We start from the raw sequence: 15,971 nt of genomic DNA on the forward strand, positions 1-15,971 counted from the left end.
GATGTGTAGTTCTGAAACATTGATTGGCTCATGTTGTAATTATACTTTAATGAATTCGTATGTCTCTTTGGTTTGGACAGTCATTCAACTTAGATGTAATCGATGCTATTTATTAGTAGGACCATGAATCCTGCTATTATTGTCTTGCTTTTCTCTTCCGATCCTTTTGTTGCATACTTACATATTGCTTATGTATTGTCTCTTGTTTGGCTTGTGCATAGAGATGCCGTCGTATGTCGTGTACAAGGGTAAGGTTCCCAGAGTCTACGGTGACTGGGAGGAGTGTCGGAGACATGTTCACCGTTTCAGCGGTAAAAGTTACAAAGGGTACACCACTAGGGCGGAGGCCGAATGTAGATACGCCCGCTATCTAGAGGGAGAGAGGAGGGAGCGTTGGAGGAACCAGATGAAGACCAGTTTGATCGCGATGATGCTCATCGTGATGACCATAGCTTTCTTCTATGTGATGGTAGTTTAGATGATCGATATCGACTTGTAATGTTAAGGCAAACTCGATACTCGCGGTCTTGAGACTTGTAATGTTTTATCTTTGTTCGGTCTTTTGAATTCGGAGACTAATATGATGAATTGTATTCGGAGACTAATCTTCTATTGTATTTGATGAATCTGATGTTGCTGTGTGCTGCTGTCTATATTCTATCCAATAATATATTTTGTAACCTGTGCAAAAATCAGAAAAGCAAAAAAATAAAACCTAATATTCATACTAATGGCGCACCACCCAAGACACTAATGGCGCACTGTGATCATCACACTAATGGCGCATTAACTGCTGGTGCGCCATTAGAATGCCAAAGCACATGGGTACATATGGCCCCCTGGGAGGCATTCTAATAGCGCACTACAGACTATACTAATGGCGCACTACGTGGTGCGCCATTAGAACACCAGATACTAATGGCGCACCGGTGGTGCGCCATTAGAATTTAATTCTAATGGCGTGATGCCAGTGGCGCACCGGTAGTGCGCCATTAGAAAGAAAATTCGGTGCGCCACTAGCATGCCTTTTCCTAGTAGTGTGGCTTGTTGGGACCTCCCCCATGGGAGGGGGCAAGGTTGTGGCTGGCCAAGGGGGTGCCTCCATGGTGTCCCCTTGGTGCCCCACTTGAGTTACCATTTCAGCCTTCATGTTGGACATGTAGCATGGGTGTTTTGGTATTTCCTCCACCACCCCACCCCTTGCCTTGGCCTATAAACGGAGGAGAAGGGGCTGCCATTCTCCTCATCCCTTCTCACATACAAGTGACATGCAATGATCTCGCTTCTCTCTCCCTCCCCGTGAAATAGTTTCGTAGAGCCGAAAGGATGTCTGGGTTCTGGCAGGAACTAGTTCTGGATGGCGAAGCCCTGCCGGATAGATGACACAGTATGTGTGCAACTCTGTAGAGAGATCGTAGTTTCGGTCTTAGTTCGTGAGTGCCTCCCGAAGGGCTGTCCGTGTGACCGTCCGAGTTTCGAAGGTCCTCCCAAAGGGCTGTCCGAGTGACCGTTCGAGTTTCGAAGGTCCTCCCGAAGGGCTGTCTGTGACACCGTCCGGGGGGCTATTCGACCGACTCCCGGAGGGCTGCCTGAAGTGAAGATGAGGGTATACATCCTCGTGGTTGGGAGGTTGTAAATCCTAGATGCGGGGATCTTCACCGCCGATCATCATCGACTCTACTTCCCGCTGCGCTATGAGTCGGCAACGAAAAAGATCAAACCATGTATGCAGTCTCCATAGTGGTCCTGGGCTGGTGCGTAGGTCGGAATTTTTTTGTTTTCTGCTGCGTTACCCTAAAGTGGCATCAAGAGCCATGCTCTGTGTAGATGCATGTTTCAATCTGGAATACATGGAGATTTATGGGTATTGCATAATATAATTGGGTAGTAGATGAGATCTATTGCGGAAAATTATTTATGCGGGTGACAGATGAAATATGTTACCCGACGTTCTTGTTGCTTCCCTAGAATTTGCATTTGCTCAATCTCGAGACAGCATGGTGGAATTTGACAAAGTTCTAGCAATTTGTGATCCTGATTGATCATGGAAGTGCTATCAGTTCTTTGGGTTCTGCCGTAGTCAAAAGAAAGATGAAATTCACAGATGAAAGGGCATTGTAGATATGATCTACACACGGGTCATGCGCATGACGAAGTTCAGTATGGGGCTCGAGATTTAATTATCTCATTTTCATACACCCCGAGATGTTAATCTAGCAACTTGAATAATCATACTTGATGATAAAACGTTGGTAGCTGCGGTTTAAGTCAAAACCTTAGAAGCCACGTAAAATAAAATTTTGCAGAAACCGATTAGAGGCGTCTAACTTGGTTTTGCAGGATGTGCATGTAATGTGGTATACCAATGCTCATATTAAATTTGATTATGTATGAGATGACTATATGATGTAATTAACATGACCTGCGTGTCATGATTCGGCATGATGGTTGGTGCCTTATGATTGTCACTTTAATGACTTGTGTGTCAACCTTAAGTAATGCACTTATTTTATTAGCTATAGAGATAGCAATATTATCTGGTGCATCAACAAGGTGGTGGAAATCTTCGTGAAGGTGAACACCGACGCGAATGCCGAAGACGAAGAAATGAAAGACTTCTCCGTCAGAAAGGGCTATACCATATCATGCGATTATGAATTGCCTGAGATGTTTATCCCTTATGATGCACCCTTCTTGATTGCCCGGTTGTCGCTTTTTATTAGGGTGATCTCTCACTGAAATATCAAGTAGTTAGTGTTCTCTCAAGTGTAGCACCGTCACGGCACCTATCTTTTCGGGGTGCGCCATGGATGCATGGGTACGAACGATTAGAGAAGTGTTAGGCGGGTGAGGTCAGACCTCGCAGCAAGATAACTTGGTTGTCTTGACGTTCATGGCAGGATCGTCCTGAGCTCGGAGCACACACATCGAAAGATGAGCAAGAGTCACATAGAGATGTGATCGGCAAGTTGGCCTACCGATTAAAATTCCCATTATGAGATGATGATTCTATGGCGATGAATTGAAGTCTGGATCTTGTATCACTCAAAATTAATTATGAGAGATATTGATTTGAGTGGGAGCGCACTGTTGAATTAACATGTTTAATTCTTAGTGCAATTAATTATGAACACCGTCTAAGTGTTTCTTGCAAAATAGTTGTAGAATAATGGCTCGCATTTCCACCTTCCCTGTTAAAATTGAATAGTTGTTAAATATCTGGTTAAAACTTCACGATTGGTAACGTAATGTGAGGATTGTCCTCAAAAGTACCGAGAAGGACTTTGTCCTATCGCATGCTTTTCGTATCCTCCCGCTAATGCTATGGAACATGTGACTATAGTCCTTCGATCCAAAAGCTAGAATTCTATTACGGTCAAGTGGAATATATTTGCTTCCATGAAAACCAAACTTTGAAAGTTGGGATAGTTATATGATATTCATGGAACTAAAAATTATTTTCAGATACAAACAAAGCAATGTTTTGTTTGCAAGTATTAGTAAAAGTGTTTACTATGCATTTGAATGTTGGGAAAGGGATCCAGAAGAACGCCAGTCATATAATGAAAGGTGAATAAAACAACAACATAAAGAGAAAGGAAGTGTCCAAAGGACTTACACGCCTAGGAAGTCCGTGGCTAACGCCACTTTTAAGTTGGGTTCTTCTTTTGCGAGTAGGAAAAATAATAAAAGTTAAACTGTTAGAAGTATAAAGGCGGAAAGAAAGATGACTCGAATATCCAGCTCATGTCTGAATGTCATACAAGTTTTTGATGTATACTAGGCTGGTCAAAGATATAGTTCTTGGGAATTATGGTTAAGCACTAATTCTTGGGTATTGTGAGTTAATCACAAAGATACCCGCTCGATTGCATTGTATTGTGAATCAATGTAAGAGCTACTATGGCCTAAAAAGACTAGCCAGAAATGAGGTTAAGGTATACACAGGGAACATAGTAAATGTTACTATACCTTCCAATGATGTATTGCCGTCTGTATTTATTTTCATAATTCATTTAGAGTTTTACAAACTCTATCCCATTGCATAAGGTATCTTGCAAGAAGGTTGTTCATAAGAGAACTTTTATGTTCGATGTTATGAATAACACAAGGGCCATACTTTCATTATGAATGAGATGTATGTTATGAATATTGATAATAATACAATACCTCTGGGTTTACTTTCATAATTCATTTTAGAGTTTCATACACTCTAGCCCATTGCACAATGTTTGTTGCAAAAGAGTTGTTCATAAAACCAACAATTGTTGTTAAGTATTATGAATAACATGAAGGGTCATTCTTCCATCCATGATGGGATGTATGTTATGAATATTGATGGTAATATGATATATCCATAACGCTGACACTAAATGTCGCGAGACTATGAGAATACCACACATGTGTGGCACTGCATTTGGTCACATTGGAGAAACCCGCATGGAAAAATTCCATTATGATGGATTTTGAAGTCGTTTGATTTTGAATCATCTGACACTTGCAACTTTCCTCCAAAAAGTGAAGTTACTGAAATACCGTTCACAGGCCATAAGGAACGAGCAACAAATTTAATTATTGGTGATCATACATTTTGATGTGTGTAGTTCAATAAATGTTGTTGCAAATGGTGGATTTATGTATCTTCAGAAATGACTCAAGTAGATATATGGATATTTACTTGATGAGACGTAATTCTGGATCTTTTGAAATCATTCGAAAGGTTTTCAAAAATGAATTAGAAGTTATTGTAACAAGAAAATCATGTTTCTGCAATTTGCTTGCACAAAGGAATATTTGATTTAATGTTTAGTGAATGTCTGATGAGTTGTGAAAGGGGTTTCATAACTTGCACCTCCCGGAACACCACTGCAAGTGGAAAGTCCATGGAGATGTAATCTAACCATTTATGACATGGTAAGGTCAAAGATGACATAAATAAATTTGCCATTATCCCTTTTAAAGTGATGCTTTAGAGACTGTGGCTTTTACACTGAAAAGAGCTACATCGGGTCTGTTGAAATGAAGCCATGGTATGGTACGCCCAACCAGGTTATATCTTTTCTTAACATTTGGAATATGGGGATTGTGTAAAAGGTTACAAACCTAATCCAAATCAGACAAATGCTACTTTGTAGGTTATACCAAAATGTTGGGTATTTCTCCCTCACTATACCGAGGCAAATAGTTTTGCCGCGAAACAGTGTGCTTTTATAGAGAATGGATCTTTCAAAAAGGTGAGTGGGAGAATAGTGCAACTCGACGAGATAAACAGTATCTTCGTCATCAGATCAAAGGGAAGAGACCTTGGAAGTAATTCCAGAGTTTCCTACTGCAACTGATACGGAAGTCTATACAATAAAATGTATGAACTTCAGTCGAACTTGCAGCTGAAGCACATAGGCAAGGCTCGTGCAAACCTCTCAGGTGCACAAACGAGATATTGTTGTTATACAACATTATACCTACGATACACAAGGAAGCGTTGATGGGTCCTGACTCCGGAATTGGCTAAATTCCAATACAACCCGAGTTAGTTTCCATATAAGTCATTCAAGATTAAAACCATGATACACCTTTCGGAAGACTTAGAGTCTAACGAATATTTATGGAACTTAAAACTGATACGGATAAAAAATGTTTTATCCATAAAGCTCGACTTGTTGAAAAAACAAGTTCAAGAGTTGACTACAATGAGGTTGTTTTCATCGTAGCAATGCTTAAAGTCGGTTCGGGTTGAACTAGCAATTAATACATATTTCAACCATGAGATATAAAACATGGATGACAATAGGAATTCCATCTGATGGAAATGAAACCAAGGACTTGCATGTGTTACAGTCCAAGGTATTTTGTCTATCCAAAGGATGCTAGTAAGGGTGCAAACTTCAGAGTTCCAACGATGGACAGAAGAGAGCAAAATGGAGTTTGAATCTTCGTGCTTTGATGAAATGGTCAAAGGGTTCTGACTTCATCAATGGGTAACGAAGATGCTTGTAATTCAAGCAAGTAAGTGGGAGCATAATAATATTTCTAAAAACCTTGTGTGCTTGACACATTGTTAATTGGAAATAAATTTCTTAACACGAATTAGGACTTCATTTGAAAATGGTTTCTTTTTTGCGAAGTGCTTAGGCTAAATAGCCTCAATATTAGGCATAATGATCTATGGAGATAGATTTACCTAATAGGGCTAAGCAATGAATACATATTGACAAGGTGCTAAAACCTTTTAGCATTTAAAACTGCCAAGGAGTGATTCTTGCCGGAGTCACATGGAAGAGTTTTTTGCAAGACTCGGTGTCCCAAAACACTGATGAGCAAAATACATGATGCAGATTCCACACACTTTTGTGTTTGGATTAATCATGTACTCCATGGTATGTAAAACAACCAGATATGTCCGATACTCCCAAGGTGTTGCGAGCATGTATACTAAAGTGATCAAAGTACTGATCATGGGACAGCAGTGAAAGATGTCATTGAATACTAGAGTAAGTACTGATGATATGTTTTCTCGCAAGCAGAGATCATGAAGAGTTCGTTGTAAAATGTTACATTGATACAATCTTCATCTTTTCTCCATGCGATTTTCGACTTAAGTTAAGGGTTTTGTGTAATACACAATATGGTGGCACGGTAGTTGGAAATTGTTCGCAACAGGATACTGTGGCGAATTCTATAACAAATGACTAAGTATGTTGATACTTTAGAAGCGACAAACAAGATGTTGAATCATATAGTTCATTCATGAACTTAGTATGGTTCCAAGATGGCTTTTGTCAATGGGCACTACTTCAGGTAGTTTCTTCATAACTCAGTCTGAGGAATCCAGGTTCGACCAGTGATTCACATACATAAAAGCCAAGTCTGCACAAAATATGAATTTTTGTGAAAGCGTGAAAACACGAGGATATGCAGAGATAGACATGGAACTGAAGTTGTCAGATCTGATGGAAATCAAGCTATACCACATGCGAAGCAATTTTTACACCGGTATGCCATAGGTGTAAAGTGCATTAGCATTAACTAGATTATTGACTCTAGTGCAAGTGGGAGTCTGTAGGAGATATGCCCTAGAGGCAATAATAAATGCTATTAATTATCTCCATGTTCATAATTATGTTTCCATACTATAACTGCTATGGTTCTCGAGTCTGCAATAACACGAGGCTCGGAGGAACACTGATACGTCTCCAACGTATCTATAATTTTTGTTTGCTCCATGCTATATTATCTACTATTTTAGACATTATTGGGCTTTATTATCCACTTTTATATTATTTTTGGGACTAACATATTAACCGGAGGCCCAGCCCAGAATTGTTGTTTTTTTTGCCTGTTTTAGGGTTTCGAAGAAAAGGAATATCAAACGGAATGAAACCTTCGGGAACGTGATTTTCTCAATAGATAAGACCCGGGAGACTTGGACCCTATGCCAAGGCACGTAACAGGAGGCCATGAGGTAGGGGGCGCGCCCCACCCTAACAGACGCGCCCCACCCTTGTGGGCCACCTGTTGCTCCACCGACATACTTCTTCCTCCTATATATATCCACGTACCCCCAAACGATCAGAATAGAAGCCAAAACCATAATTCCACTACCGTAACTTTCTGTATCCACGAGATCCCATCTTGGGGCCTGTTCCGGAGCTCCGCCGGAGGGGGAATCGATCACAGAGGGCTTCTACATCAACACCATAGCCCTTCCGATGAAGTGTGAGTAGTTTATCTCAGACCTACGGGTCCATAGTTAGTAGCTAGATGGTTCTTCTCTCTTTTTGGATCTCAATACAATGTTCTCCCCCTCTCTTGTGGAGATATATTCGATGTAATCTTCTTCTTGCGGTGTGTTTGTTGAGACCGATGAATTGTGGGTTTATGATCAAGTCTATCTAGGAATAATTTTCGAATCTTCTCTGAATTCTTTTATGTATGATTGGTTATCTTTGCAAGTCTCTTCGAATTATCAGTTTGGTTTGGCCTACTAGATAGATCTTTCTTGCAATGGGAGAAGTGCTTAGCTTTGGGTTCAATCTTGCGGTGTCCTTTCCCGGTGACAGTAAGGGGTGCAAGGCACGTATTGTATTGTTGCCATCGAGGATAACAAGATGGGGTTTTCTTCATATTGCATGAGTCTATCCCTCTACGTCATGTCATCTTGCTTAAGGCGTTACTCTATTTCTAACTTAATACTCTAGATGCATGCTGGGTAGTGGTTGATGAGTGGAGTAATAGTAGTAGATGCAGGCAGGAGTCGGTCTACTTGTCTCGGACGTGATGCCTATATACATGATCATGCCTATATACATGATCATGCCTAGATATTCTCATAATTATGCTCAATTCTGTCAATTGCTCAACAATAATTTGTTCGCTCACCGTAGAATACTTATGCTCTCGAGAGAAGCCACTAGTGAAACCTATGGCCCCTGCTACCTCTTGAGCACTGCGTTGGATTTCCCCGAAGAGGAGAGGATGATGCAGCAAAGTAGCATAAGTATTTCCCTCAGTTTTTGAGAACCAAGGTATCAATCCAGTAGGAGGCTACGCGCGAGTCCCTCATACCTACACAAAAACAACAGCTCAACGCAACCAACGCGCTTAGGGGTTGTCAATCCCTTCATGGTCACTTACGAAAGTGAGATCTGATAGAGATAACAAATAATATTTTTGGTATTTTTGGTATAGAGATGAAAAGTGAAAAGTAAAAGGCAAAGTAAAAAAGCAAAGCAATAATGAATTTATGGAGATTGATATGATGAGAAAGAGACCCGGGGGCCATAGGTTTCACTAGTGGCTTCTCTCAAGAGCATAAGTATTCTACGGTGGGTGAACAAATTACTGTTGAGAAATTGACAGAATTGAGCATAGTTATGAGAATATCTAGGTATGATGATGTATATAGGCATTACGTCCGAGACAAGTACACCGACTCCTGCCTGCATCTACTACTATTACTCCACTCATCGACTGCTATCCAGCATGCATCTAGAGTATTAAGTTAAAAAACAGAGTAACGCCTTAAGCAAGCTGACATGATGTAGAGGGATAGTTTCATGCAATATGATAAAAACCCCATCTTGTTATCCTCGGTGGCAACAATACAATACGTGCCTTGTTGCCCCTTCTGTCATTGGGAAAGGACACCGCAAGATCGAACCCAAAGCTAAGAACTTCTCCCATGGCAAGAACAACCAATCCAGTAGGCCAAACCAAACTGATAATTCGAAGAGACTTGAAAATATAACCAATCATACATAAAAGAATTCAGAGAAGATTCAAATATTATTCATAGATAGACTGGATCATAAACCCACAATTCATCGGCCTCAACAAACACACCGCAAAAAGAAAATTACATCGAATAGATCTCCACGAGAGAGGGGGAGAACATTGTATTGAGATCCAAAAAGAGAGAAGAAGCCATCTAGCTACTAACTATGGACCCGTAGGTCTGAAGTAAACTACTCACACTTCATTGGAGGGGCTTGGATGATGATGTAGAAGCCCTCCGTGATCGATGCCCCCTCCGGCGGACCTCCAGAACAGGCCCCAAGATGGGATCTCGTGGATACAGAAAGTTGCGGCGGTGGAATTAGGTTTTTGGCTCCCGTTCTGATCGTTTGGGGGTACGTGTATATATATATAGGAGGAAGAAGTACGTCGGTGGAGCAACTGGGGCCCCATGAGGGTTGAGGGCGCGCCTGGGGGGGGGGGGGGGTAGGCGCACCCCCCTACCTCGTGGGCTCCTGTTATGTGGCTTGACGTAGGGTCCAAGTCTCCTGAGTTGTATTCGATGATAAAATCACGTTATCGAAGGTTTCATTCCGTTTGGACTCCATTTGATATTCCTTTTCTTCGAAACCCTAAAACAGGCAAAAAACAACAATTCTGGGTTGGGCCTCCGGTTAATAGGATAGTCCCAAAAATAATATAAAAGTGGATAATAAAGCCCAATAATGTCCAAAACAGTAGATAATATAGCATGGAGCAATCAAAAATTATAGATATGTTGGAGACGTATCAGCCTCTGGGTCTATCTTTATCATATTGTTCTCCTACTACTTTGCTATTTACTTTACCTTTATTTTACTTTGCATCTTTGACATAAAAATACCAAAAATATTATCTTGTCATATCTATCAGATCTCACTCTCGTAAGTTGCCTTATAGGGATTGACAACCCCTATTTGCGTTGGTTGCGAGGATTTATTTGTTTTGTGTAGGTACGAGGGACTTGCGCGTAGCCTCCTACTATATTGATACCTTGGTTCTCAAAAACTGAGGGAAATACTTACACTACTTTGCTGCATCATCCCTTCCTCTTCGGGGAAAACCAACGCATTGCTCAAGAGGTAGCAAGAAGGATTTCTGGCGCCATTGCCGGGGAGGTCTTCGCAAAAGTCAACATACCAAGTACCCATCACATACCCTTATCTCCCACATTACATTATTTGCCATTTGCCTCTCGTTTTTCTCTCCCCAACTTCACCCTTGCCGTTTTATTCGCCCTCTCTCTCTCTATCCTCCCTCTCTTTCTCTATTTGCCTCTTTTTGCCTGTTTGCCTCTTTGTTTGCTTGTGTGTTAGTTTGCTTGCTTGTCACGATGGCTCAAGATAATACTAAATTGTGTGACTTCACCAATACCAACAACAATTATTTTATTAGCACTCCGATTGCTCCTCTTACCGATGTTGAATCTTGTGAAATTAATACTGCTTTGCTGAATCTTGTCATGAAAGATCCGTTTTCCGGCCTTCCTAGTGAAGATGCCCCTACCCATCTTAATAGCTTCCTTGATTTGTGTGACATGCAAAAGAATAAAGATGTGGATAATGATATTGTTAAATTGAAGCTATTTCCTTTTTCTCTTAGAGATCGTGCTAAATCTTGGTTTTCGTCTTTGCCTAAAAATAGTATTGATTCATGGAACAAGTGTAAAGATGCTTTTATCTCTAAGTATTTTCCTCCCTCTAAGATCATCTCTCTTAGAAACGATATTATGAATTTTAAGCAACTTGATCATGAACATGTTGCACAAGCTTGGGAGAGAATGAAATTAATGATACGTAATTGCCCTACTCATGGTTTAAATTTGTGGATGATTGTTCAAAATTTTTATGCCGGATTGAATTTTGCTTCTAGAAATATTTTAGATTCGGCCGCGGGAGGCACTTTTATGGAAATCACTTTAGGAGAAGCTACTAAACTCATAGATAATATTATTGTTAATTATTCTCAATGGCACACTAAAAGATCTACTAATAAAAAGGTGCATGCGATAGAAGAAATTAATGTTTTGAGTGGAAAGATGGATGAACTTATGAAATTATTTTCTAATAAGAGTGTTTCTTCTGATCCTAATGATATGCCCTTGTCTACTTTGATTGAGAATAATAATGAATCTATGGATGTGAATTTTGTTGGTAGGAACAATTTTGGTAACAACGCATATAGAGGAAATTTTAATCCTAGGCCTTATCCTAGTAATTCCTCTAATAATTATGGTAATTCCTACAACAATTCTTATGGAAATTATAATAAGATGCCCTCTGATTTTGAATCTAATATTAAAGAATTTATTACTTCGCAAAAGAATTTTAATGCTATGATTGAAGAAACAATTGCTTAAGATTGATGACTTGGCTAGGAACGTTGATAGAATTTCTCTTGATGTTGATTCTTTGAAACTTAGATCTATTCCACCTAAGCATGATATCAATGAGTCTCTCAAAGCCATGAGAATTTCCATTGATGAGTGCAAAGAAAGAACCGCTAGGATGCATGCTAAGAATGATGCCTTTAAAAGAGCGTGTTCTTCTAGTTCCTATGAAAATAATGATGAAGGTCTCAAAGTTATTAATGTATCCCCTATTAAATATTTGTTTTGCAATATGAATGTTGATAATGATGGGACTGAATATGATCCACCTTTACCTAGAAGGCATTCCAAGAATTCGGAATTTGTTGATCTTGATGCTAAAATTGATAAAAGTGGGATTGAAGAAATTAAAACCCTAGATGTTGCTAAACCCACTATTATGGATTTCAAGGAATTTACCTATGAAAATTTCTCTTTGATTGATTGTATTTCCTTGTTGCAATCCATGCTAAATTCTCCTCACGCTTATAGTCAAAATAAAGCGTTTACTAAACATATCGTTGATGCCTTGATGCAATCTTATGAAGAAAAACTTGAATTGGAAGTTTCTATCCCTAGAAAACTTTATGATGAGTGGGAACCAACTATTAAGATTAAAATTAAAGATCACGAATGCTATGCTTTATGTGATTTGGGTGCTAGTGTTTCCACGATTCCAAAAACTTTGTGTGATTTGTTAGGTTTCCGTGATTTTGATGATTGCTCTCTAAACCTTTACCTTGCGGATTCCACTATTAAGAAACCTATGGGAAGAATTAATGATGTTCTTATTGTTGCAAATAGGAATTATGTACCCATAGATTTTATTGTTCTTGACATAGATTGCAATCCTTCATGTCCTATTATTCTTGCTAGACCTTTCCTTAGAACGGTTGGTGCAATTAATGATATGAAGGAAGGAAATATTAGATTCCAATTTCCATTAAGGAAAGGAATGGAACACTTTCCTAGAAATAAGATTAAATTACCTTATGAATCTATTATGAGCGTCACTTATGGATTTCCTACCAAAGATGACAATACCTATATCTATTCTTGCTTGTTATGCTTAGCTAGGGGCGTTAAACGATAACGCTTGTTGGGAGGCAACCCAATTTTATTTTTATTCCTATGTCACATCCCTAGTTCTGGTATGACCTAGGCTAGCCTTCATGTTTGCATCATGTTTAAATTTCATTGAAATTTGAAATGGGGATTTGTGAAACCCTCAGAATCATTCTGGAAATGGCCGAAATAAAAAAATTGCTCCAAAAGGTCCAAGAAAATGCTCATGTTGCTCTCTGGAAATATTGGACAGAGATAAAAAATCAAATCAATATTTTTAAGAGCTCATAAGTATTTATTTTGGGTATTTGGAATTAATCCAGTAATTATTTGCCTTGGATATATATATTTCTTATATATATTATATATGCCCAAAATGTTGTTAATTGTTGAGGAGTTTTGGAGCAATCCAACTAGTTCCTACAAAAATTGATAGAAGTAAATAAAATGATTTAGTAATTTACTAAATCAGAAACAAATGTCAGAAAATAGAAAATAGAAATAAAAGACAGAGGAGAGAGGTACGGCTTACCTGGCGCTCACCTGACATGGCCCAGCACGGCCCAGCCCACCAGAGCCAGGCACTAGTCGTCTCCTTCCTTGCCAGGAGGACGACGGCGTGGCGCACGCACAGGAGGCGAAGCCACCTCCTGCTTCCACCTCCTGCTGCCTCCCCCGTCCTCACTCGAGCGCCACGGAGACGCCCGCAACCCCGTGGTCACTCCCCCCTCTCTCCCCTGCCTATCCCTTGTATGTCCCCCTTCCCCGAGCACCACCGAGCGAAGCTCGTCGCCGCCGCTCACCGTCGCCATAGCTACTGCCCACGCCGAGCCCCGTTGCCGTATCCCACTGGTCCACCATCGAGCACCGCCTCACCAAGACGAAGGTCACATCACGGGACTCCCTGTGACGACGCCTCCGAGCTCGTCACCGCCGCATCTGCCGCCGGACTTAGCCCGTCGATCTGCGTCGTCCAGTGCCTCCCCGAGCACAACGATGGCGCAGTTCGAATCTCTGTGAGCCCCGCTGTCATCTCCCCCTTCTCCCCTGGTAGCGCCTGCCCTCTACGCCGTAGCCCCGCCATGGCCGAGAGCTTCTCGCCGTCGTGCTCGTCCCTGCTGTCGCTAGCAAGCCCTGATGACCAAACCGAGCTCACAGACTTCTTCCACGTGCTGCGTAGATGCCTCTACGCTGCTCAGCTCCCTCGCCCGCGAGCTCTAGCCCTCCCAGCCGCCACAACCGAGCTCCGGCCGCCGCCTCGAGCCCCGCTCCGGCGAGCTCCGGCGCCCCCGCATCCTCCTACCAGCCCCCCTGGATGCGGACGACGACGGGCTACGCCCCGTTGGTCTTCGCGCGTCCAGACGCCGCCTGTAGCGCGAGCCCGAGCAACTCCGGCGAGCCTCCGCCATGAGATGTGGTCGCCGGTGCTTAATCCGGTGACGCTGACGCGGCAAGATTAGTTTAGGACTAACCCCCCCCCCCATTAGTGACACAAACAGTGGGCCCTAGTGCCACTAATCCTATAATTAGGTTAAACTAACCCCCTGCTTAACCTGTTACACTGACGTGTGGAGCCCACAAGTCAGGTTTGACCCCCGTCAGCGCTGTTGACTTGCTGCCGCAAGCATGACGCAGTGCTGACGCAGATATTTCTTTTCTAGTTTTAATTTAAATCAGGAAATTCCAGAAAATGTTATAAACTTCAAAAATTCATAGAAATTCAACTGTAGCTCAGATTGAAATAATATACATATGAAAAATTATCATAAAAATTCAATCTATCCATCTATACCATTTTCATGCATGACAAACCAACTTATACATGCTTTATATGAGGAAACACATGAATGGAATTTATAAAGGCTTATTTTGGAGTGGCATTTGAAACTTTGTTTCAAATGGACTTCATGCAAATAAATGCTAGTTGCATTAACTCAAACAACATCACATCTTCATGCCATGTTCATGCATCATGTTGTTGCATATGCTTGTGTATTGATTTCCGACACCGTTCCCTCTCGATAGGTCCCGCTCCGGAGAGTGCTCCAGAGTACCTGTCTGAGGAGCAGTGACCCCATGTTGTTCTACTAGGCAAGCAAACCCCCTTATTCATTCCAATACAATCCTACTCTCTCGCTCCTGCTCTCATTTATTGCATTAGGAAAACGATGATTCAACTGCTACTCTATGCTGCGGTAGTTGAACCCATTCCTCTGCATGACCTGTCATTGCCATAGTAAATAGTTAAAACCCACTAGCATGTGTAGGAGTTGATTGAGCCATGTTGTGTTCCTACCATGCTTTGCTTGCTAATGCTTAGAGTATGTCAGGTCTAATTCATTGGGAATTAATTAGAGTACAATGCTATGTTCTGATGTTGAGAGTTAAGCGTGTGAACACAATTTGGTAAAGGTAGCGGTGAGAGGCCATGTAGGAGTACATGGTGGGTTGTCTCACTGGAACCGTCCCTAAGAACTGAGTTCTATGTATTTTGTCCAAGGACTAGCTACTACCACGCATTGGGTTCCGCTAACTCGACCCCTCTCGACTTATTAGCCAACTTGATCTCTGTCCAGGAGTTGAAAATAGTTTCTGGTGTTTGTAGGTAGTGCTATGTTTCTACCGAGTGGCACCCGGCACGGTGGACTTGGGACAGACTAGGCACACGTGGCCCGGTGTACCGAGTGGCACCCGGATGGTGGGCTCGGGAACCCTGTACACATTGTTTGGGGCCGTGAGCGAAACCCTGGCCGGATCTCCTTGCGGATGGAACCCGAATAGGCGATAAACCTGGACTAGAGTCTTGTGTGGTTAGTCAGGTCGTGGCCGACACCCTCGCCAGGCTTCCGCTTGAAGGTTGCCGAGATACATGACGTGTATATGGTGATAAGTGGTGAGAGCGTGTGTGAAGAAGTACACCCCTGCAGGGTTATCATGATCTATTCTTATAGCCGTGTCCTCGGTTATGGACTTCTTGGATGCTTACGTGGTACATAGACAACTTAAAGTGGATACTCTAAAATGCTCAAGACAAGTGTGAGTGCTATGGATGGCCTTCTCGTAAGGAGACGGGGATGAATCCATAGTAGTGTATTGATGTGGTGATTGGTGGACTCGTGTGCGCTGCCTCACCTCAAAGAAGTTTCGCGTTGTCGTAGAATAGGATAGCCACTGAGTCAAAGCTGGCTTGCTGCAACTAAACCCCACATTACCTTCTTGATACAAATGCATGTATGATAGGATCTGATGTAAGTCTTGCTGAGTA

This window comes from Triticum urartu, chromosome 7A (assembly GCF_056163025.1).
Source record: "Triticum urartu cultivar PI428250 chromosome 7A, HENAU_Tu73, whole genome shotgun sequence".
NCBI lineage: Eukaryota > Viridiplantae > Streptophyta > Magnoliopsida > Poales > Poaceae > Triticum > Triticum urartu.